Raw genomic sequence first — 25340 nt, 5'->3', positions numbered from 1 at the left:
AACGTAAAGATGGTCAAACATAAAGGGATAATAAAAACATTCTTAGAACATCTCACCATATTTATCAAGGGGCCCATCTCTCTGGTTTGATCAGGATTCTCTGTTATCACCAGCATCTGATGTTACCCATGGCCTCTCTATCTGAACAAACTGGCTCCCACTGGCAACTCCCATCTGCAACTTGCCCTTCCATCTTAATGAACTCGCTCCATGACACTCCTCCAACAACTTGTAACCAGCAACTGGCAAAGGACTAATGGCTAATGACCAACGGCAAAAATGACCAAGGCAAAATGACTAGTGGCAAAATGTCCAACAGCTAACTGACACCCTGCCCTCCAACTCTCTTGCTAATATAGAATGCAGGTTTCCCAGAGAAGTTCCAGCAAGCGCCCAGCCCTCCATCAGATTCCTGCACCACTCCCTGTGCCAAAGACGCACCCCCAGCCGGCCGGTCTGTTGTTGCGTCTACACCACAGAGCAAGGACATTCCTCTGATAAGAACCGGCCCTGTTGGTTCCCTGCTAGCGAACAACACATGAAACTAAAACATTGCCTTTTACCTGCAGAGACCCAGTAAAATGGTGTCAGAAAAGAACATGGCATCTCTCAAGCGTAGGCCTCTAGGCCCGAAAAAGAGCAAAGACCATAGAAAGAAGGCATAAAATCATGCCAAAGCCAATAGGCACTAAGCAAGATAAAGTCAGAAACATAAAGAGAACTTCAGGCCTACACATCCCTATGTAGTGTGATGATGTGAACTGCAATGCATGTCAAAGGCAATAGTCAGCGCTATCTAGAGGTCACTATACTGAGCTACAATGTGCTGAGATGGTGGTGGGCAACGGTCATAGGCAGATCCAACCACCATCCACCGAAATATCGGTCACTACATTCCACCCATGACCATTGTCCAACACCATCGAAGCTTCAAACAATATGCAAACTATAACTGAACGAACAAGAAACACAACAGCATAATGCACTAAAAATAGAGAACCAAGAGATACACCACCCAAGAGAAATCGAAGCATCAGGTAACCACCCAAGGAGCTAATCCCACAGTCCTTTATCAAGGGTCCATTGACCAAAGCAACAGTCTAATAGCGGAAAACAAGAACAACCCCATGCTGCAAAATAGCTTGACTAGTACTATGCATATCAAGCAAGAAATCAGAGAAAGCTATCAAGGTGTGGTTAAAATATTTATCCACTAAACAAGCTAGTCTATTAATAGCCCTAACATTATAAATTGTCAGTCCAGGAATCCCTACAACTGAAGCAGCTAAACTAATAGATTCATACTTGGAAAACAGAATGAGATTAGACCACGCCAAAGGCAATAGACAGAAGTCATAATTCACCTAACCTAAATAACAGTATGCACCTAATCCCTCAGTATCCACTATGGAGCACACGTGTGCACCAGCACTCACAACACTGCACTTTGACACCCCATACCTTCTATCCTTTGGCAAGACTGTTCTATTAAAAAGACAGTAAGAATATAGGACAGAAAAGAAGTAGATATATGCAAGGCCAATCTACATTAATGCCAGGATAACATAGCACACTAAAATCAGTTGGTGATTGAGGGTTATCATAGGGCATCAGATCACAAAAGCTGCTTACTAACTACATTGCACCCCATGTCCCTCGAACATTATCATTTAACAGATATCAAAAAGAAAAGCATTGAACTAAAGGCTCAACTAAATGAGGCACTGCATCTTTTTAAGTGCAAAATTGGAATTATAGTAAATGATTCATTAACCAAACAACAGGACAGAAGAAAAATAAATCATCACTGGGGCCCTGTATCTGGTAACTGCAAGAGTGGTATCAAGACAGAGTAATCAGTATAACCCCATCAAAAATGTCAGCATCAATTTCAAGGCAAAATCATGGGAAAGTGAAGAACACAAGATTGCAGGCCATAATAAAAAACATATCAATGAGAAAATTACATTTCAGACTACCTGTGTGATGAAATGGCTACATAGCAAACATTATCATAACTGATTGATCGTTCCTTTCAGAGCTTCACTACATGATTGAGGAACATAACACTAGAAAGCAAGTCAAGACTGTATTACTCAAAGCATTGAACCTCTGGTGATTAAATTGCAAAGTCTACTGCCAAGGCAGCCAACTATAGCTTAGAAAGTATTTATTCTAACTTCACCAGAGTGTCTGTCTCTATTGGGGGAGAAGGAAAAAAAAGTGTTCTTTTCTGTGAAAAAAGGAACACAGAAAACACCACTGTCTCTTGTCAGAGTGAAATTCCAGGTCGAAAAAACAGTTCACAGTTCTTTGCATCTTCACTTATCAAAGTCAGCCTCACTCTGTTGATCCCTTCTTTGCTTGGAAAGAAGCAGTCCATCTGTGTAGGTGACAGCCCTCCGACATCCAACTTCATCTGTACTCCCTCGACAAGGAAGAACCCCATCCGATCTGGTAGATCATCAGCTCCCGTCCGCCGTCAGCCACGTCTGGTCTGGCTCCAGGCTTGGGAGGTGGGGCTTCACACCCACGCGAAAAAAATAAAACCAAACAAAACAAGCTAAAATAAAAAATAAAATAAAAAAAGGGGGGGGGGCATCACTCACACCCCGGTGCCGCAATCTGAAACGATAAACAAGTATCACTTGTCTTGCAAAAAAATCCAATTCAAAAGAACAATTTCTTTTTTATTACATCTCTAAAAAGCCTTTTTGTTTGCAAAACTCTCCTCTAAATCTGGGGAATTATCTAAGAATACTACCTGCATTATATCCTCTAAGTTTATTTGGGCAAAATATAACTTTTTCTTACACAGTCAGAAGGGCTGGGGCAGCTGGCTTCACTCTTCACTCGCTCCTAGCCAGCTGACCCCTCCCTTACTGCAGTTTTTCGTGACCCATGATGCTGGCACACTGCCAGTCATAACAAACAGAGACAGGCTGCTCTCTGCCTCTCCAACCCCTCCCCTACAAAGAGCTGCTTATCTCAGTCAAGGGTGAAACGCCTGCCAATTTCTTGTCTGCTCACTGCCTCATAGGGGAGGGGGGGGGGGGTGAAGAGAAAGCCCGCACATTTGCAAACCTCCCATACATCCAATTAAAGGAAGCTGGCTAAGCCTTCCGTGGTGAGGAGTAAAATGACCCCTCCCTTGCAAAGAGCTCCGGGAAAGAGCCAGGCTTGTGGAATGCAGCATGCTATCTCGTCAACGTCAGAGCATGTCAGTTCCCAACCGTTCAGAGCCCAGAGCTGTGAAAGTTTCTGTTCTTAAGTGGAATAGCATGCAGCCTCATATTCTAAAAACCCTTTCTGTCTTAGACGAAAAACAGATTTAACCTCTTCTGACCTCGAGCCAAACCCTGCGCTCCATGTCTAAATGCTTCAAACTTCTATTCTAACTAATTTAAGCAAATTTTATACTATCATTTGTCTACAGCCTTATGAAAAACTGACTTAGAGCAAGCTAAACACTCTAGGATTATTGATAACTAAAAGGCAAAACATTTAGCAACATTAAAAAGTCACATAACAACATTATATGGTACTTCTGTAACAACATTTGGGGTAGCATCAGTTTATTGGCATAATCTAGGACTTTTCACATTTACGAAAACATTTTATTCTTGTGATTGAAGCTACCCAATCTGTTCCTGTATATATGGGCCACTTTACAACCAATGCAATCTCCCATAAGCAGACTACATTCTCTCTCACGCTGTTCTGTCTGGTATCTTTTAGTGAGCAAAAGTACAGAGTCATGGGCATTTGTCTAGCATTCAATTTTAAGCAAAAGGGGAAACTTGCTTCTGGGTAAAATCACAAAATTCTTTTAAATCTTGGAACCAGTCATACACAATCCACTGCTGTACACTTTCAGAGTCACACGGTTGCACTTGTCTTTTAAAAGGAAAGGTATCATGCACTGTTGGGTCTGATTTATTTCTCAGCACATTCCTTTCTAAAACCACCCGTGTACCTCGCTGTCTGACTGGATTATTTGTAACATTTCTGACCTCTGAATCATACACATTTAATCATCCTGTTTTCAAAGGTATATCCTCACACAATTGTGGATGCATATTGAGCAGCATATTTAAATGAACACTGCTATTTCTGCCAAAGATGTTATCCCTCTGTAATAACGATTTTGCACATTTTAAATGCATTTTCCCTGAACACTTGAAAGGGATCCAGCCCTTTTCTGCCTAACATAAACCGCTATTTACAAGCCTCTTTATACAAAATACACTTCACACTCAATAGAGCACAAGCAATTCAGCAAAGCTATGTACATATTTTTTATACAAAACACTTTTCATCCAACAAAGCACAAGTTTCTCACTCCTGGGCCAGTACTCCACAAGGAGTCAATTCCTATCCAGAACCTTCATTAACAACCAGGATCCAACTGTTTGTTTTCCAATAGAATACAGTCCACCTCTTCAAACCTTTAAAGTCACAACAGCAAGATGTAAACCATTTCCCTTACACAATTCCACCCTTCAATCCTGTAGGTTCAGACACCAAAATATAATTGATCTCACTTGCACAATTCCACCCGTCGAATCCTGTTTGTGACGCCAAGATGTAATGAATGTGGGTTTGGTGCAATTTGGAGCTTCTGCCAAACACACAGCCATTACTTACCACAGCCCTTCTCAGGACTCATAAAAACACCACACATAAACATATAAAACACCAACCTGAGAAAGGAATAATACTAACAGCTAAAGATACTATAAATCATAGCTCAGAGGGTATGGTTAGCAACGTCTCCCGACAAATCAGCAAAATCAGAACCAGCAACACCTTCTGGTGAATTAGATCAGCAACACCTTCCGGTGACAGGACAACTTACCACAGGTAAGAAACAGACAGCAACTTGCCACTGCACGGCAAGAATCAGCAACACCTTCTGGTGACAGGACAACTTACCACGGGTAAGAAACAGACAGCAACAAGCCACTGCACGGCAAGAATCAGCAACACCTTCCGGTGAAAATCAGTACATACCTCTTACGCTATGTTGGGCTGGTGTACTTACAATTTAGATATTCCTGTTTCAGAGCCGATTTCCCTCCCGTATCAACAATTACCCATTGATTGGTGCAGGCTCCCTGTTGACACGGAAGCAATTGTTTTGCTTCCAGGTCAAGGGGGGGAGCCAAGGGGCGCACCAGTTTGGACTGGCCAGCCACGAAAGGGTTAAAAGGCCGGGGGAGGGCGGGAGGCATCCTCTTGTTCCCACGCTCCCCAAGCCTGCCCTTTGCTCCCTCAGCCTCTCACGAGGCTGCCAACAATTTTCTTCTTTTTGTATTTCAGGACTGTGTACGGGGGACATTGCGTTGAGACAAAGGGAGCGGCGAAGAGGTGGGGCAGGCACGAGTGTGCAAGTAATCCCGGTGCTCAAGGGACCGCCGAGGATCTCCCGCTTATGAGCAGAAGGAACAGAACAGCTTTTCCAGCTCGCGCAGTAAAAAAGACTGGAGAGCGGTAAACGTTGCCTTTTTTTGGAGCTCTGTTAGGCAGCAGGGGGGGCTTGTAGGGCCAATTATTTCCCCACGAGTAGCGCGCGGCAACGCTCCTGGGTGGGAAGCGGACCAGGGTTGGGCACGGTTAGTACTCGGAAGGGAGACCGCTTGTGAGCTACCAGGTGCTGCATTTGTTTAAAGAAGGGCATTCATTGTGGTTTGACTCAGACAGTCGTGGCTGCTTGCAGCTGGTGTGATTAGCCGCCATTCCTAGCAAGGTACATTTTTAAAAGAACGGTGTTTATACACGGATACGTATCGCCGGAAGGGCGTGAAGGGCAATAAAAACAAGGGCAACAAAGTTTAATTAAGAAACAATTTCGCGGCTGGGAAGCAATTTTAATTGTGAATGTGGCAAAACAGAGGAGTTTTACTGGGGGTGTTTGGACTGATCCACATGTGAAGGACTGGGACATAATGTCTGGTTATTATTCTAGCATTTGAACTGTGTACTCCCCTGCTTTGAAGGACCAATTTAGGGTGCACAGTGATAAAGTGGAATAAGATTTGGTGTTGTGTGGCAAATCTTGTTTACTCCCCTGCTTTGAAGGACCTATTTAGGGTGCACAGTGATAAAGTGGAATAAGATTTGGTTTTGTTTGGCTAATCTTGTTTTTATTGCAGGATTTCTGTGCGGGGGACATTAAGTACTGTGCCGACAAGGAGCGAAGCTGGGAACAACGCAATCAAGGGACACAGGCAGGCCAGCATTTCACTGCTTCTGGTGGGGCGCCGGGCTAGAGTGCGCTCGCCCAACACCCAGGCTAGCTGGTGTGTCGCGGTCCCAGTTGCGTGGTGCTTACGGCCAGCCTGTGTACCCCCAACGTGGTACAGGTAAAAGCCGGGTCAGTTGCAAGGTGAGGGAGTATGGCCAGTAGACGTGGCGCTAGGCATTCCCGGGTGGAACATATGCTGCAGGGTATGATACGCAGTATGGCAGCAATGGACAGGAGATGGGGGAAAGTGGACCAAATAGGAAAAAGCGTGGCAGAGCTTAGACAGAGGTTGGCTGATCAAGCTGGGCCATCTGGAAGGCCCAAGCGAACAATAGTGCCCCTGCAGGCCAGGGCGAATTGGACACACTACCCAAGCGGCCCAGGGCCAAGAAAGAGAACGTTCGGGTCCCAAAGCAACAGGGGGAGGGGTGGTCCTTCTGGGGGGGGTCCCTGAAGGCAGGATGGTGCTACCAGTGATGCCTATACCTACTCCCCAAAACCCAGCAACTATACCGGTAACACCGGCACCGGCTGCGGTGGTGCCAACACCAAGCACAGTGCCTCTGGTGGCTCCAGCGGTAGTCCCGGTGGTACCCACGTCTATCCCTGCACCTATCCCAGTCCCAAACATGGCAGCCCCCCCGGTATCAGCACCTCCAGGGGTGGGTCAGGTCCCTCTAGAGCTAGTGGCACAGATAGCAGCAGTTCTCCCTCGACTGGGGATAGGGTGGATGTTACCATCTTCAGTAGGCGCATAGGAGTTGGGGAGGATCCTTTGGCAGAAGCGCACAAGTTGGTAGCAAGTATCATGACTGCCCCAGGTAGCGTGGGGGGGCCAAGTATGCCTATTCCTCCACAAACAGCAGGTCCAGGAAGCAGCTCCGGAGCGGACAAGGTGGTAGAACCAACGCGAGCCGGGGAAAGTGGTAAGGAGGTGGCATTTACCAGTGCTAGGCGAAGGTTCAATACCCTCCAGAAGGGAACATTTAGCTCAGCATGTCACTCAGGAAGTGAAGGATTTAATTTGGGCGGGCAAATATGTCAATATGTTTTCTTTGCTCATGGATAACAGGGAAATGGAGTATGCTAGGAAGCAGAAAGATTGGATGTCGCCTAGCGAATGGCGGGTAGAAATGGCAAGATTCAGGGTGGAAGAGACATTGATCAACTGGATTAGAGCCTTTTCTGTGTTTATGGCGATTATTGCCGAGCGTTCCCCTAACTTGCAGACAGAAATGGCGTGTTACCAGAGTAGGATCACAACTTTTCATGATAAATATGGAGGGGAAGGTTGGAAGGAATATGATATGAGTTTTAGGGAAGCGAAAGAGTTTAATGCATCACTTGCCTGGGATCAGGTGGATTCCATTTCATGGTATGGCCAGTTTACAGCTGGACAGCCTGGTAGTACCTGGCCAAGTTGGAACAAAAGATACTCCCCCAAATCCCAACAGCCCTTTCAGCCAGCACAGGGTGGGGGCACGGCCCCTAGGGCAGGGAGTAGTGGTGGCCGAAAAGGGTGGGCTGGGACTTTAACAAGCGATCCTGCACCAGGGCACAAGGCACGTGCAAGTTCAGACACACATGTTCCATTTGTAACCAACCTTCCCACCCGGAAACAGCATGCCGCAATAAGGGTAACCCCTCTGGAATCAGGGGAAGAAAAAAGCAGGAGTAGGGAAAGAGTGCGGCTGGTACCGCATTCACCCATCGACGTTCTGGCTATGACTACTTGGCTGAACAGGTACCCAGACCATGCCTCTGCGAGGATGTTACAAGAGGGTTTTTTGCAGGGCTTTAGGATCCCAGGAGTGGGATACATCGGAATGGCAGAATGTAGGAACCAACTATGTGTTAGGAACAATCCAAATGTGGCAGCGAAAAAAATTGCAAAAGACCTACGCCTAGGCAGGATAGCGGGTCTTTTTGACCACATACCGGTACACAACTTTGTGTGCTCACCCCTTGGTGTGGTGCCAAAGAAGGAGGAGGGTGGTTCAGGCTGATCCATAATCTGTCTGCACCTAGGGTCACATCACTAAATGGCGCCATCAACGAGGACATTTGTAGTGTTAAGTATGCGTCCTTTGACCAGGCGGTAGAGATGTTGAGGACTTTGGATCCTGGGGCCTTGTTGGGAAAGTCCAATATTGAGTCTGCTTTCCTGCTATTACCGGTTCATCCCCTGGATCAGCATCTGCTAGGTTTCTCATTTCAAGGCAAATTCTATGTGGATAAGTGTATGCCCATGGGTTGTTCGGTGTCCTGCGCCTACTTTGAGAAATTCAGTTCATTTTTGGAATGGGTTTTTAGGCAAACGTCAGGACACCACCACGTCATGCATTACCTGGATGACTTTCTCTTTCTCGGGTTGGCGAGCTCCCAGGAGTGAGCGTGGGCATTGCAGGAATTTTGCGTGCTCATGGGGGCTTTTGGGGTCCCGCTGGCACCGGGAAAGATGGTGGGTCCAGCAACTACATTGGAATTCCTAGGCATTGAATTTGATTCAGTGGAGGGTTGTTTTAGGTTACCGAAGACAAAATCACGAAATTGAGAGCGGCTCTCCAGCAATGTTTGGCAAAAGACAAAGTGACACTGCATCAGCTACAGCAGACTGTGGGCCAGTTGAACTTCGCACTGAGAGTGATACCGATGGCACACCCATTTATTTATTTATTTATTTAAATTCTTATAACGCGCCTGAATCAGCCCCGAAGGGATATCTCCGCGCGTGGCTCCTGAGTGAGAGGGACAAATTATATGGAGGGAATAACAGAGAGAGAGGTCAGGTTAACCAGATGTGAACAGGAAAGTTTTTTAGTTTTTTCCTAAAGGAAAAAAGATTGGAGATTTGTCTCAGCTGCGGTGGTAGAGAGTTCCACAACAAGGGGCCTTTTAGGGAGGGTGCTCGGCCTCCCTGTCTTGCTCTGGTTACTTTCGGTATATGTAGCAACATAGTGTTGCTAGATCGCAGAGCACGTCCGGGAGAGTAGAGAAAAAAAATATCTTTTAGATATTTAGGACCAGATCCATAAATGCACTTATGCATAATGCAGCAGAGTTTAAAACTCACCCTCTGTTGCATTATCCCGCTCAATTTCACAGACCATGACGTGTCTGCGGGAGAAGCACCATCACACAAGACTGCCAGCCGAAGTCCGCCAGGACTTCCGGATTTGGATCGCATTTCTGGAGGGCTTCAACAGCAGAGTGGTGTGGTCCGGTTCCCCCACTACGTGTGCAGAGTTAGGTTTATGGACTGACGCTGAGGGCAGTATGGGATTTGGCGCCATACTTGGAAACAAGTGGACGGTTTGGTGGGAAGAGAGTGGTCAGACAACCAATATAGGTTTCCTGGAACTATTTCCAATTTGGGTGGCATTGACAGTTTGAACTAATCAGTTGTGTAATCAATCTGTGATTTTCTGGTCTGATAACATGACAGTAGTTGAATGTATCAATCAGCAGGCGGCACGGTGTAAAATGATACTTCGCCTACTGAAAGAAATAGTGCTGGTGTGCATGAAACTTACCATAGAGTTTAGGGCCAAACATGTTCCAGGGGTGTTAAATAATGCAGCTGACACACTCTCTCACTTTAAGATGCAGGCATTCGGGGAACATCTACCCTCCACAGAGGCGACGCCCACACACTTCCCAGCAACACTCTGGCAGATTGGTGCTCCCAACTACAGAACCACGTGGCAGCTAGCCTAGCACCTAGGACCAGAGCCGCATACTAAGGGGCATTTTTGTCTTACTGCACCTTTTTGGGTCCGAATTGGGCAGAGAAATGGGATCAGGAAGGGAATTTCACCCAGTACCTAGATGCATTACACAAAGTGGGTGCTCCGCGGCGACAGCTAGCCAGCACATGGCAGCCGTTGGTTTCTTTGCACAGGTTAAGGGTACCAAAGATCCCATGAAGGGTTTTATCGTAAGGAAGGCGCTAAAGGTGTGGTGGCGCCTTCAAGCAACCGCCAGGGACACGAGACAACCGAAAGGTTTAGAACGGCTGACATCATTATTGAGTGCCGTGTGTGGCATCTGCAGTTCTTCAGGGGAGGTGCTGCTGTTCAGAGCTGCCGTTACATTAGCCTTTTATGGGGCATTCCGGGTGGGGAAAATGGTGGCTAGTAATAAACGAGACCTGCTAGGTGGACTCCAGCTGGAACACACAAGAATTTTAGGTGATACACTGTTGATTACCATCAGCAAATCAAAAACTGATCAGGAAGCGCGTGGTGAGGGGCCGGTACTCCATCGGGCGCAGACTAATCCATGCTGCCCAGTGATGCACGTGGAGGCCTTCCTCAATCAGAGAGTTGGCACAGTCGGGGGGCATTATTAATGCATGCAGATGGTACCCCACTTACCAGGTTTTAATTCCAGAGGGTATTGGCTATGACAATTGACAAGGCTGGTTTTAACCTGAAGGACTTTGAGACACATTCGTTCTAAATAGGGGCTGCCACTGAAGCAACTGCATGAGGGCTACACAATAGCAGTGTGAAAAGAATTGGGAGATGGTCTTCCAACTGTTACAAGCGTTATGTGCGACTGCACATGTTGTGAGGGTGGCAGGATAATTACGCTGTTGCCTGTCTTTGACTGATTGTATTTCAGTTTCTCGAACCTGTCATGCAGGACGGGAACTGCCATCGGCACATCACCAGCAAGCATTTTCACCACGGCCGACCCAGGCACAGGAAAAGGAGACACAAGTTGTATGGGTGGTTGGTCACTCTGTTGTAAATTGGCAGCGATTTGGTTAGCATTTGCTGAAGCTACGCGAGTTTTCAATGCTATGTTGCCCGTTTTCGGAGGCCATTTTGTATTCCTGTCCTCCATTTTGTATGTCTTGCCTCGTGGTCACCATGTGCTCTGTCCTACCTCTCTGCTAGTTGCCTGCATATTCTGCCTAGTAACAAGCTTTATTTAGCTCATGGTTAAAACACACGCATGTGCAATCCAACCACATCTGTTCCGGATAAATCACTGTCGAGAGATGTTTACCCCAAACTGGTCAAGCTGTTAACTCCTCCCACATGTTGAATGTGCTCCAAAAATGCCCATATATGTACATAAAATCGTCTTGTGTTTGTGCCGCCTATTTTTCGAACCCCTGTGTGGGTATAAAAGGACCATGTGCCTTCTGTTCAGGGTGATAATTCATGCATTGCCGAAGGGTATTGTTTGAGTGTACCACCACCCCATGGGGTCTGAATAAACTTGTTTTTTTTATTCCAGTTTCCGTGCCAACTTCTATTCTAAGGTATTGAGAGTTATTAGCGGCGTACCTAGGCCTACTGAAATCGAATACAACAAATTGGCACCCGAATAGGGACTCATCGGCGACTCGGATGCCCGAAGGATTGGTCGAGACGAAGGATTGGAAACTTGCTTTGGACGTGATCACTGCCGGAGGAGACCCGAGTCTAGGCATCTACGGCGGTTTTTCCTTTCTTTCCGATCTGACCTTCCAGGTGGCGCCGGTCCTCGACTGAGATCTTGTTCGTTGGTTTGCCGTGCAGTGACCGTTTGGTTGATTTGGTAACTTGGCAGTTGGAATCTGGGCAACTAAGAGGATTGGTAAGCTTTTGATTGGTAAGGTAGTCTACTGACACTTACTGTGGCTTTTGTATTTGTACTTGTTAGCTAACATTTTGGTCTATTTTTTGTTTGGACATATGTGAGTTGCAATTCACATAGGCAGGTAATGAGGAGATATTTCTCTATCTGTCTGTTTGTTTGAATGGGGCAATGTATGTAAAATACTTTAAGCGCTACTTTGATTATAATATTGGATATTTTGCAGTATTTTCGGCATGCCTGTTTTCAGCGCACTTCGAAGGATGTGTTGCTTTTGTAGTGGTACCAGTTTTAGATTAGATGAAGCACAGCCGGCTCCCCCAGAGGGGACACCTAATAGGGAAATGTATGTTAAATTTAGACTTCCTCCCATAATGTATAGTACGTTATGGCACAAATACACTAAAAAGGATCCTGAGTTACGTTGGCCAATGCATGGGTCATTTGATTTACGAAAGATTCAGTATGTGGAGCACTGTATGTTTCAGCGAAAGTCTAGACAAGATATGTTTGATTGTGTGCGAATGTGGGAGAAAGCGGTACGTGAGCAAATGAAGCGTTAGCAGGCCTTGGCTGAAAAAGAGCAACGGAAGGCTCATGTCAAAGCTTTACTGCTACAGGATAAGGAAATAAATGAGCAAAAAGAGAAGGAGGAAAGGGAGCGTAATTTGCAGATTAATGGTCAATTTGCTGTCTGGCACCCTCTTTATCCTGTCCTTAATAATCAACTCGATGATTTTTCATTATTAGATCGTTCTCCACCACCGTATGCTATGCCTTCGGCTCCGGCCACGGACAACAGAAAAACCCCTGAAGATCGGGACAATGCACGGGACACTCGCTCCATGCTTCCTAATACTCGTTCTTCTGAGCTACGATCTCTTGCTCGTAAAGTTAGCCTTAATATTGCTCCTGCCCCTGATATTTTAACGAGTATGAAGGCTTGGTCAGAAAAAGAACAGTTATATTTTACGGAACATTTTGCTGGAGAAGTTATTGAGCAGTTTAGGAAACCTTTGAAAGTTTTGGAACCTAAAGATATAGCAGATGATTATCAGAGTTTGTGTAATGCTGTTTTTGTCCTCTCACAGGCAACTGATTTTATTCGGCGTCTGGTCAAAGTACAAGATGAGGCAACACGACTGCGGGAGGAGAAAAAGGCAGCGGATATAGCTACGCTTTCGTCTCCGACCGGAGCAGTGGAAGCCTCTATCTTCGGATCAGATAAGATCCCGATAGTCCATGCCAAACCCATGGGGGAAGCCGCACCTTTGTATATTCCTCCTAAAGGCGAAGGGACAGATTCTAATAAGGATTCTGCAGATGCAAAGGGTTATTTTGTTTATAATTGGGTTTATACTCCTTGGAATAGAGCGGATGTTATGGCCCTTAAAAAAACATTGCCTGATGCGCGGAAAAATCCAGCAGCTTTCTACGAAGAAGTAGAGGGCGCTATTAGTTCTTGTATTATGACGCTGCCTGATATTGATTTGTTTTTCGGATTAATATTACCCCCTGATATGTGGAGAAGGTTGATGATCGGGTACATTTAGGGGCAGAGTGGGACTATTTAGAACAAGCGGACAGGGATAGGGAATCTGCACGTAAACCGTGTAAACTAATTCTAGATATCCCAGGGGCTATTTTGGCTAAATTAAAACTGGTTATCCCTCCTAAAAAATAGATTGGACTATGTTAGCTTTGTGTAAACAGAAAACAGATGAATCAGTTTCAGATTTCTTTACACGCTTCGCGGAAGCTTTTCACGATTTTAGTGGTCAATCACTAACAGATGACACGGGTAGGCATCTGTTTGTCGATAAATATGTTACGAATCTCTCACCAGAAATAGCCAAACGCTTGAAAGCTAGTGAAAGTTCATGGACCACTTCGTCTCCAGCTTCTCTTTTACAAATGGCTCAGTACTACGAGCGACAGGAGCTAGAGGCTAAAGGTAACGAGAACAAAAAGACTAAAGATTTAAAACCGAAGGTTATGATGGTTCAAGTTTATGCCCCACCTTTTAGAGAAAACGATAGAGGTACACATGGATCTTATGGTCATCTTTTTCTCGTCCTAGTTTGTCTGCAGACCAGTGTGTGTACTGTAAGAAGTTTGGGCACTGGCTTTCCGACTGCCCAGTGTTACGTGCACAGCAACATCAACGGGGCCGAGGCCAACCGAGAAATCGAGTTGAATATTCAGGCCCTAGAGGGAGTACGAATGATTGCGCTAGGTTTGAATTAAATGAATGCAGGCAAGATGGGTACAACACTTTTGATAGGCGGAACCAGTATCAAATATTCGATAGTGTGCCATCTGATTTTCAAGATTCTGCTTATGCATAGGATTGCCTAGGATGGGGGTATGGAATCGGTTGAAGTTCCAGTAGATCAGAGGGGTCTATATATTACAGCACATGTTTTGGGTTCTACTGATCGGTTTCTGGTTGATACAGGAGCTACTCGTAGCGCCTTGTCTATGCAATTGGTTCAGAGGGCTCCCCTGTCTGGTTCAACGATTACATCGATAGGGTTCGATGGAACACCTTCCCTTAGCCCATTGTCACAACCACTTCCATTCCACATTGATAAGTTCACCGCTCCTTGTCCATTCTTGTTGTCTCCAAACACACCAGACAATATTGTGGGTCTTGACATGTTAAAATATTTCAGAGCTATAATACGCTGTGCCCCTGAAGGGGTGCATGTTATCTTGAACGAGAATTACCCTATGGTTGAAAGATCTTGTCTTGTTAAAGAGGATGTTGCATTAGCTTCACTCCCGAGTGTTTTGTGGGCCACTTCAGATACTGATGTAGGACAGATGGTTATTCCCCCAGTGCATATTAGTGTCAAGGAGGGTGCTTTGTTACCCCGGGTGCCGCAATATAAGATCTCACGAGAAGGTGAAGAAGCACTAACACACATTATTTGAGATTTGAATGAGATTGGAGTTGTGGAAGAAGTCCCTTATAATGTTTGCAATAGTCCTATTCTTCCCATTTTGAAGAAAGATACTGATACTAGGATTTATCGTTTTATCATTGATCTGAGGGAGGTGAATAAAATTGTAGTACCTCAATATCCTGTGGCTTCTGATATAACCACACTGCTTACTTTGGTTCCTCCCACAGCGACTACGTTCTCCGTGATAGACTTGAAGAACGCTTTCTTTTCGATCCCTTTTCATCCTGACAGCCGATACTTATTCGGTTTCACTTTGAATAATCGATCGTACAGATTTTGTAGAGTTCCTCAAGGCTATACCGAGAGCCCAAGTATTTACAGTCAGGCATTAAAAAGGCAGCTTGATTCTTTTGAGTTACCGAAAGGAGTGGCTCTCATGCAATATGTCAATGACATATTGTTGGCAGCAGATACGCCTGAACAATGTGAAGAGAGTACTTTATCTTTGCTCTCTTTTCTTGCTACACACCACCATAAAGTGTCTCGGAAGAAATTGCAATATTGTAGACCGAAAGTGACCTATTTGGGTCATCTTCTGTCTAAGGAGGGGCGTGCACTGACACCAGATCGTATTCAAGCAATTTTAGACACACCAGTGCCTTCCACTCAGAAAGATGTTCGTGCTTTCATTGGTCTGACTTCATTCTGTAGACAATGGATATTAGGATTTTCACATATTGTAAAACCCTTGTTAGCACTTTTGACGAAAGACACTCCGATTCCCCTGTCATGGACAGATGAATGTCAGAATGCTTTCCATCAGTTACGACACGCTCTTTGCTCTGCACCAGTGTTAGGTACACCAGATTATATGAAGACCTTTACACTCTATGTACATGAGAAAGATGGGTGCGCATTGTCAGTTTTAGTGCAGACACACGGTGATAAGCAGCGTCCCTGTGCGTACTTTTCAGCATCACTTGATCCTGTTGCTCGAGGGTTGCCTGGGTGTTTCCGATCAGTTGCTGCAACAGCTGTGTCTATACGGCAGAGTGAAGGAATAATTTTGTCGCATAAATTGTTGGTACTAGTACCCCATGCGGTAGATGCCCTGTTGAATCAAACGAAAACACAGCATTTAGCTAGTGCCCATCTGACAGGATATGAATTAACGTTGCTAGCGCCTCATATTACTTTGAAGATGTGCGCGACCCTGAATCCAGCTACTTTGTTGCCATATCCAGTGTTTGAGTCTCAGTCAAAGGAATCACATGATTGTATTTTACTTACTGAAGAACAGGCAAAGGGTCGCATTGACCTACAAGATACGCCCCTTCCAGATGTCGATGGGGAACTGTGGGTTGATGGATCATGTTTGAAGCTACCAGATGGTACGACTTCCGCAGCATATGCGATCACGACACTTGAGACAGTGGTAAAAACAGCTCACATACCACAGAGGTCAGCTCAAGCAGCTGAATTAATAGCCTTGACAAGAGCATGTGAGATCAGTGCTGGTTTGTGTGTGAACATTTATACAGATAGTTGCTATGCCTTCGGAGTGGTACATGATTTTGGTCTACTCTGGAAGGAGAAAGGATTTCTAACATCACATGGGATACAAATAATGCATGGAGAATTGGTACAACACCTTTTAACTGCATTGACATATCAAAGAAGATAGCGATTGTGAAGTGTAGCGCACACAAAAAGGTGGTTGATAAAATAGGGCAAGCTAATGCTTTTGCTGACCAAACAGCTCGTGAGACTGCGATGCGACAAAATGTCACCTCTATGTATGTGGTGAAATCTCAAGCTGAGCGATGGCATGATGCTAGAGAGGAAGTGTTAGATGTACAGAAATCTGCCTCTGAAGCAGAACTTGAGCAGTGGTCTAAAGAAGGAGTATTAGACGATGAAGGTTGTTGGCGCAGCAAGGATACGTATAGATGGTAACTACCTGCGGCCTATTTACAACCAATGGTTCAAATGGCACATGGGCTGGCACATGTTAGAGCTTCAGCAATTACGAAATTACTTACACAAGTTTGGGAGCATCCTGAGATTACCAGTACAGCTAAGAGAGCAGTACAGTCCTGCTTGATTTGCTTGCAGCACAATCATGGTAAAGGGACACCAACTCCTACAGGAGGGTTTGCTCCACCGACTGCACCTTTTGAAATACTGCAAATGGATTATATCCAGCTTGAGCGCTGTAATCACTTAAAGTATGTCCTAGTGGTGGTTTGTGCTTTCAGTAAATGGATAGAAGCATACCCTACGAAGGATAATACAGCGTTGACTACAGCCAAGGTGCTGCTGAAGGAGTACTTCCCGAGATATGGTGTTTGTAAACTTTTATGGAGGGACAACGGACCACATTTTATTGGGAAAGTTGTTGGGTATGTCCTGAAAGGATTAGGAATAAAACAGAAATTCCATGCTGTTTTTCACCCGCAATCAGCAGGATTGGTGGAAAGATACAATGCCACTCTAAAGCTTAAGTTAGCGAAAATTGTGGCCTCCACGTCCTTGAAATGGCCGGATGCTTTACCTCTGGCATTGTTATCTATAAGATCAGTACCTCATTCATGATCTGGTATTACGCCCTATGAGGTGGTATTCGGGAGGCCAATGAATATTTGGGGAGTTCCTAAGCCACGCCCCATACATGATGTACCTTGTATATTGATGAATGACTATCTGGCATGCTTAACAGATACCTTACTTTCTATTCATCAACAGGTTCGAGAAGCTCTCCCAGACAGATCTACGCGTGAGGCTCATGATCTTCGACCTGGCGACCATGTGATGATCCGGTCGTTTGAGAGGTCGAGCAGTCTAGAGCCGAGGTGGCGCAGACCAGAGCAGATTCTCCTGACCACAAGGACAGCAGTGCGAATGACCAACCGGCAAAGGTGGATACATGGCAATCATTGTCGACGAGTTTCCCCTGCCTTGGTGGAGCCTGCTGTACTGACCGACCATTGAGAAATTATGGACGCGGAGAGAAATCCAGCCATCGCACCCGACGAATCTGAGGAGGTCTTCCCGGACCACACTACTTCTGGAACATCAAGATACCATCTGAGACCAAGAAAGAATCTGTTGTAAATAAGACTGGTTGAGCTACCGCCCGGGGTTAGTGAAACGGAATGCCGAAATGGCAAGGGGGAGGGGATCAGCCCTGCCTAGCGTAGTGACACCCGTCTTGACCTTCGGTGAAGAAATCAACGGCTGCCCTTTGGGTTAAGCGCTCAAACGATTGTTTCATCAAGTTTTTGGTAAAAAAAGGTTTGTTCACGTTGCTGCCAAAATGAGTAGTAAGAAGCTCATTTGTGTTGTAGGTGTTGCTGCTGCTGTAGTGGTTATAGCGATAACAGCCTGGTTTGCGGATACGGTAGCCCCAGTACGAAAATATTTGCTTGCCACTAGTCCTGTTCCGCTTGAGCATTTTCATTTCACTCTTCTGTAAATTGAGCAGAAACACCGACAATCTTATTTGAATAACACTTTCATCCAAATGTTGCATCATACGCACAATGCTACGAACATTACGAACTGTTGGGTGTGCGGGAGGCTACCAGCCCACCAAAAGAAAGGATGAACGCCTTTTATTCCTCTTCCCTTCTCTCATAATGGTTCTTGTCATGCTTGGTATGCGCTTTTGTTCACTTTAAGAAGGCCATCAGTAGGTGGAATTAACTTTCGCCTCAACAAAGTCTGTTATCAGGATAAAGACGGTTACCCGCAAGCGAAAGGAACTAAATGGGAATGGGAAGAATACCGACCGGACAATGCATCCTCTTTTTATTTTTATTTAACTTTTTTATGCAAGGAACAGATAGATTACAGAGAAAGCAAATAAGACCCCGCAAATAGTAATAAGTACAGTATACACAATATGAGTAATACAGTACAGTATGATATATCATGTGAGCACGAGGGAAGTAAAAAGAAATAAGAACATGAAAGCAGTCGTCAAGCAATCCGTTAAAATGAAATAAATAAATAAAAACAAAAAAAGAAAACCCCCCAAAAGCACAGACAGTCTAGCTCGTATATCCATTCAGTAATAGGGTTCATTTTTAGCCCTATACTCCTCTTACGAATGCCGTTTGTTTTATATATTGCAACCTCAAGGTTGTACACAGATAATAGTTGGGCCCTCCACAAAGGAAATGACGGAGGGTCTGGAGATATCCATACTTTGGTAATGCAAGCCCGTAATACTGCCATACAAATGAAAAGAAAAGAGGCCCGATCCTTAGGTGTAGTCAAGACTGTAGAATCTATACCAAACAACACAAGCTCGGCCGTAATACATATGGGGGAGCCTAGTATTTCAATCAAAAACTGTTGAATTGAGCTGAAAAGGACTGCGAGCTTAGAGCATGAAAAAAACATATGTTGGGCATCAGTAGCATAACAGCCACATCTACTACAGCTAGCACCAGGACCAGTACTCCATTTGGAAACTTTCCTGGGAGAATAGTACAGGTCATATAAAGCCATGTAATTTTGGGCCAACATCTTACCCGAAGTCATGACCTCTTTGGCAAGACAAATAGAGGGGTAAAGGTCAATAGTTGCGATATTTAATTTAGTTCTCCATTTCTCCTGACATTGATCCAAATCCTCTGGAAGTAACATAATTAAATTAAAGTAGAAAAAACCAATGGGAAACGCTTTTCCCATCCCTTCTAACAGCGGGAATTGCTTGAACCGCATATCGTATTGCCCCAACTGAACATAGTAACTACGAATTTGGAGAAATTTAAAAAAATCATTTTTATGTACATCATATTTGCGTTGTAGGTCAATAAAAGACAATGGCTGCAGATCATGAAACATATCACCTAAATTGCTTATACCCAACCGATACCAATTCCTGGTTGTTATATCTCGAAAGATGCTAGGAAAAATTCCTGCTGCATCAAACGGGGTGTAATGGTTTATTTGAGAAAGCCCTATATACCGGCTGATTTGCCTCCACACTGAAAATGCAGCGATCAGAACCTTAAACTTGTTTTTTTTATAGTAGCTGGGTTTGAGTATTTTCAAAAAGCAGCCATTGGCCTTCTCTCCAATGGAGAATTCATAGATTGAAGGATTATGGCACTGAAATAGATTACATTTTTTACCGATGACTAAAGGAGAAATAAATTGCAGAACGGATACCCAATAATAAAATAAGAAATACGGAGTACCCCAACCCCCCCTTGATCTGGGGAGTGCCAATTTTTTAAATGCCCTTCTGTTCCGTTTGTATCCCCAAAGAAATCTTGAAGAGATGTTTTCAAGTTTTTTAAGACAGGATAAAGGAAATTCTAATGGTACAGATCTAAATAAATAAAGAAATTTAGGGAGAACCAACATTTTTAAAACATTTGCTCTTCCATATAAAGATAAATTAAAATGGTTAAGGCGTTCTAAAGTAGAGTTAACTCCGTCTAAGACTGGATTAATATTGATCTCAGGGATCCTGCTAATAGGTGAGGTAATTTTAATCCCTAAATATGTAGCCTCTGTAACAACTGCTGGATTCCTTGGAGAATCATCCCCCATATACAATATCTGAGTCTTATTTATATTAAGCTTATACCCCGAGAAAAGACCGAATCGATTAACCAGTGTTTCTACTGTTGAAAGAGCAGGCAGCAGATCAGTGGTTATAACCACAATGTCATCCGCATAGGCGAGAGCCCTATATTCCATCCCACTTATACTAACAGGTTTAATCTGTATTGATTCGGCTAATTTGATCCCCCAAAAAATCTATATATAACGCAAATAATAAAGGGGATGTAGGACAGCCTTGTCTAGTACCATGTAGAATATGAAAGAGGTCCGATTCTGTACCCGCTAAACGAATAGATGCTTTGGGGGCCAGATACAAAGTCCTAATAGCCTGGAGGATGCGTGGTCCAAACCCCTTCAGGCGTAGCACCTCCCATAAGTATGGCCAGGCAACCCTGTCGAATGCCTTTTTTCGGCATCCAACAGGGTCACGCCTATAGATGTTTTAGTCACCTCTGGCCAGTCCATTAAAGCAATAACACGCCTCACATGGTCTGTCGTGTCGCGGCCAGGAATAAATCTGTGCTGAAAAGGTGAAACTAAAGAAGAAATCATAGAGGAAAGTCTAGTGGATACAATTTTGGAGTACAGCTTGCTATCGGCGTTTATTAAAGATATAGGCCTATAGGATGATGGCAACAGACCAGGTTTATCTTTCTTTAAAAACATAGGTATTATTGAATTATGCCAAGGGGCCGGAGGTGCACCACTTTGTGCCATAACACACACTTCCAAAAGATATTTCTTCAGGATTGGGAAAAAAGTTCGAAAGAATTCCAAAGGAATCCCGTCGGGACCTACTGCTTTTCCTACAGCTAGCGATAAAATCGCCAGCTCTACTTCTTGCTCTGTGTAATCCACCTCTAAAGCTTCCCTCTGGATATCGGTAAGTTTAGAAAATTTCTGACCACCCAAGAACACCGCTAGTTCATCTTCCGTATCCAGAGAGTCCTCACTAGAATAAAGTTTACAATAGAATTCTCTAAATACTTCTAAGATTTTGCCCGGCTCAGTATGTATTAAACCATTGGCATCCTGTATTGCATCCACTTTCCTAGCCACTGCTTTCTGTCTTAGTCGTTTAGCTAACAATCGGCCTGATTTTTCCCCAACCTCAAACATAGAGTAAAAGATCGCATTTTGAGCCGTTAATTTCTCAGCATAGCATTCATAGATTTTCATTCTCTGAATTGCAAGATCTCGCACCCTCTGTTCATATTCTAGTTGATTGGAGTTTGAGGTTTGCATCAGTGCCAGCTCTAAATCCCGCAGTTTAGTCACCTCCAAGTCCTGTTTGGCTCTGATACAACGCTGTTTATTTATAGTAAAGCTTAATGTTTCCCCACGCAATCGAGCTTTAAAGGCATCCCAAACTATACCCACTGCTGCGGAGCCGGCATTAAACACAAAGAACTCAGGTATCCATTTGGCCATATGCTGAAGGTAAACCTGGTCAACCAATAGCTGGCGATCAAAGGTCCATGAACTCCTGGTGTTGGGGGACAAACAAGTATCTACTAATGATTCAAGAGCAGGGTTGTGGTCTGAAATGATTTTGGGGAGAATATCTATTTTAGCATTGATCAGCAGGTCTACTGGGGCAAAAAAGTAATCAATACGAACATGTTTTTGGTGTGGGGCGGAGAAAAAAGTAAAACTCGGCAAACCGGAACTCATAAAACCCCATGCATCAGCTAGCCCATATTCATTCATAATACCCTTTATTGCCTTAAAGATTTTAGGCTTTCTACCTGTATAAGAGCTATTAAGGCGGGGATCAAAAGCTCCCGGTAAATTCAAGTTTAAATCTCCACAGATCACAAGGGGAGAAGGCCATTGAGCCAATTCAATGGTAATCTGATTAAGCATTTCGGGGTCGTCTAGATTAGGAGCATATATGGTACAAACAGTAAAAAGACAACTATTAATCCTCATTTCCACAATTGCCCACCTTCCGTATGGGTCAGCTTTAGCACGTTTACACTCTCCCCACCGGTATTTTTTTAAAATTGCTACCCCTTTTGTTGTTGTACCTTGACATGTGCATGTCAAAGTTTCAAAGCCCAGATCCTTCAGACACATCCTGTTGTTCCATGCAATATGAGTTTCTTGAATACAAAGTATCTGTACCCCCATATTCTTAAGAATCTGTGCCATCACCCCCCTTTTCTTTCTATTATTCAGCCCACAAACATTCCAGGAACAAATAGAGAATTTAGCCATTATCCAAAAAAGAGTTTATAATCAGTGCTAACAATTTATTGTTACATCTTCTCGACTGCAGTCTCAAATAATTAGGTGAATTCCAAACTCTGTTCCTACTGTTCCCTGCCCCCCGAACACCCCCCCAGCCCCACCCCTCACACAACTTCCCAACCCCCCCTACCTCCCCCAACAACCCACCACTGTGAGGCAAAGGGACTGAAGAGTCCCTATGAGAGATGGAAAGAAAGGAGTAGGCGCTCTCCCGTCACCCCCTTTCCCCCGGCTATAATTGAAAAACCTCCAAAAAGGAGGTTTAATTAGACACTGTAACGAGAAAAAAAAAGAAATAAGACACTACATATCCAAGCAGGACAATACGTGACCACAAAATAGAATCTAGCATCTCACATAGCAAAAGGCAAGAAGAACCTTTCTCCAGACCAGACCCTTAAAGAGAATCTAAAAACTCCTTGGCCTTAATCTCTGAGGTAAAAAACATAGTTTTATCTCTTGTGATGACCTTCAATTTGGCAGGGTTTAACAAAAATGCCTGCGCTCCTTTGCTTTGAAATGTCGGAATGAGTTGGCGGAGGTGCCATCTCAGCTGTACGGTTGCCTGACAGTAGTCTGGCCGGACAAAGAATTCGCAACCTTTTACCTTACGTTTACGATCTGGGCGAGCCAGATCATAAAGTTGCTCGCGTAAAAGAAAATTATTAAGGCAAATAAGAATTGCCCTTGGTTTGTTTTCGGCACCCCCCGCCCCCATCCGAATCTGAAAGGGAAATCTATGAACTCTTTGGAGCTCCCTCTCCCATTCCCACTCTTTCAACTCAGGGAAGGCTTCTACGCAAAGATCACTAACATATTGACAAATATTTTTCCCCTCGCCCCCTTCTGGGATCCCCAATATTCTGAGATTATTTTTCCTTGCCCTATTTTCCATACCACAAAGCTTCCAGCTGATATCATCACGCAGTGTATGCAATGCGAAAACGTCAGCTTTACAGGAGGAAAAGTCATCTTCAATGGTAGAGATTCTATTCTCGGCTTCGGCAACTCTAGTAGAAAGTTCTGCATTAGTTTTGGCAATACGGCAGACAGAGTTCTGTAGTTTCCGAACTGCTCCATGTATGTGAAGACTCTCTGCCTTCGTCTCCTCACGATGTGCCATGATAGCCGGATAGATAGTTGAGAGGGTGATATTACTGCCAGTGTCATCAATAGGGGGTCGATGACTCCCTGCGTCAAGACTCTCAGTCGGAGTTACCACTTGCTCAGTGGAAACATGTGATGGTGGACAATTGCCAGACCCTGGAGCAGTTAAAACAGTACTATCTCCGCTGGGGGATCTTGAAAAATCTCAATCTTTTTTGTCCAGAAGGACCGAACTGGCTAAACTACGATCATCAGCCCAGTCAATATCCAGTTCCGCGCTTTCGCCCTCACCCTCTCCCTCAGAGACCAGTGACACATCTGACATAGAATAAAACTTCCCTCCTGAGTCGCAAGAGTCAAGATCATTCGATATGTCCTTATCCAAGGAGGGGTCTATTGCTTCAGGAAAAGTTCTTGTGTCACCATCCACAATATCAAGACTAGGTAGCTCAGGAATTATACAGGGCAAAGAGGAGTGATTCTGTACTGAGGTGGCGACAACAACCTTGGCACTTAGCTTTGCTGCATTTGCGCAGGTCGCGCTGCCAGTGCGCTGCACTTTTAAAACTGTACCTTTATTGTATTTCGTTTGTACTTTTAATTTGTAGTATCCCCTGCTTTTAACTCACCGCTTTTGTCTGGGCTCAAGTCCTCTAACTTGCAACATAATTTTGTGGAACGAACACCGCTATTTGGCGGGTCCGGGTCCCGGGGTGGATTTCAGTGGGCGCCATTTTAGGTTGGGTGAGTACTACTTCCTGCGGGCGCCATCTTGGAGCGTCCCCACGCTCGAGCTGACTTTTGACACGCCTATTTAAGGCGGACTCGAGCGTTTCCTGCTTAGATCCTTTGCTGCATTTGCGCAGGTCGCGCTGCCAGTGCGCTGCACTTTTAAAACTGTACCTTTATTGTATTTCGTTTGTACTTTTAATTTGTAGTATCCCCTGCTTTTAACTCACCGCTTTTGTCTGGGCTCAAGTCCTCTCACTTGCAACATAATTTTGTGGAACGAACACCGCTATTTGGCGGGTCCGGGTCCCGGGGTGGATTTCAGTGGGCGCCATTTTAGGTTGGGTGAGTACTACTTCCTGCGGGCGCCATCTTGGAGCGTCCCCACGCTCGAGCTGACTTTTGACACGCCTATTTAAGGCGGACTCGAGCGTTTCCTGCTTAGATCCTTTGTTGCATTTGCGCAGGTCGCGCTGCCAGTGCGCTGCACTTTTAAAACTGTACCTTTATTGTATTTCGTTTGTACTTTTAATTTGTAGTATCCCCTGCTTTTAACTCACCGCTTTTGTCTGGGCTCAAGTCCTCTCACTTGCAACATAATTTTGTGGAACGAACACCGCTATTTGGCGGGTCCGGGTCCCGGGGTGGATTTCAGTGGGCGCCATTTTAGGTTGGGTGAGTACTACTTCCTGCGGGCGCCATCTTGGAGCGTCCCCACGCTCGAGCTGACTTTTGACACGCCTATTTAAGGCGGACTCGAGCGTTTCCTGCTTAGATCCTTTGCTGCATTTGCGCAGGTCGCGCTGCCAGTGCGCTGCACTTTTAAAACTGTACCTTTATTGTATTTCGTTTGTACTTTTAATTTGTAGTATCCCCTGCTTTTAACTCACCGCTTTTGTCTGGGCTCAAGTCCTCTCACT

This window comes from Lissotriton helveticus, chromosome 7, assembly GCF_964261635.1.
Source record: "Lissotriton helveticus chromosome 7, aLisHel1.1, whole genome shotgun sequence".
NCBI classification, from domain to species: Eukaryota; Metazoa; Chordata; class Amphibia; order Caudata; family Salamandridae; genus Lissotriton; species Lissotriton helveticus.
Note: the sequence above shows the minus strand (reverse complement) of the source record.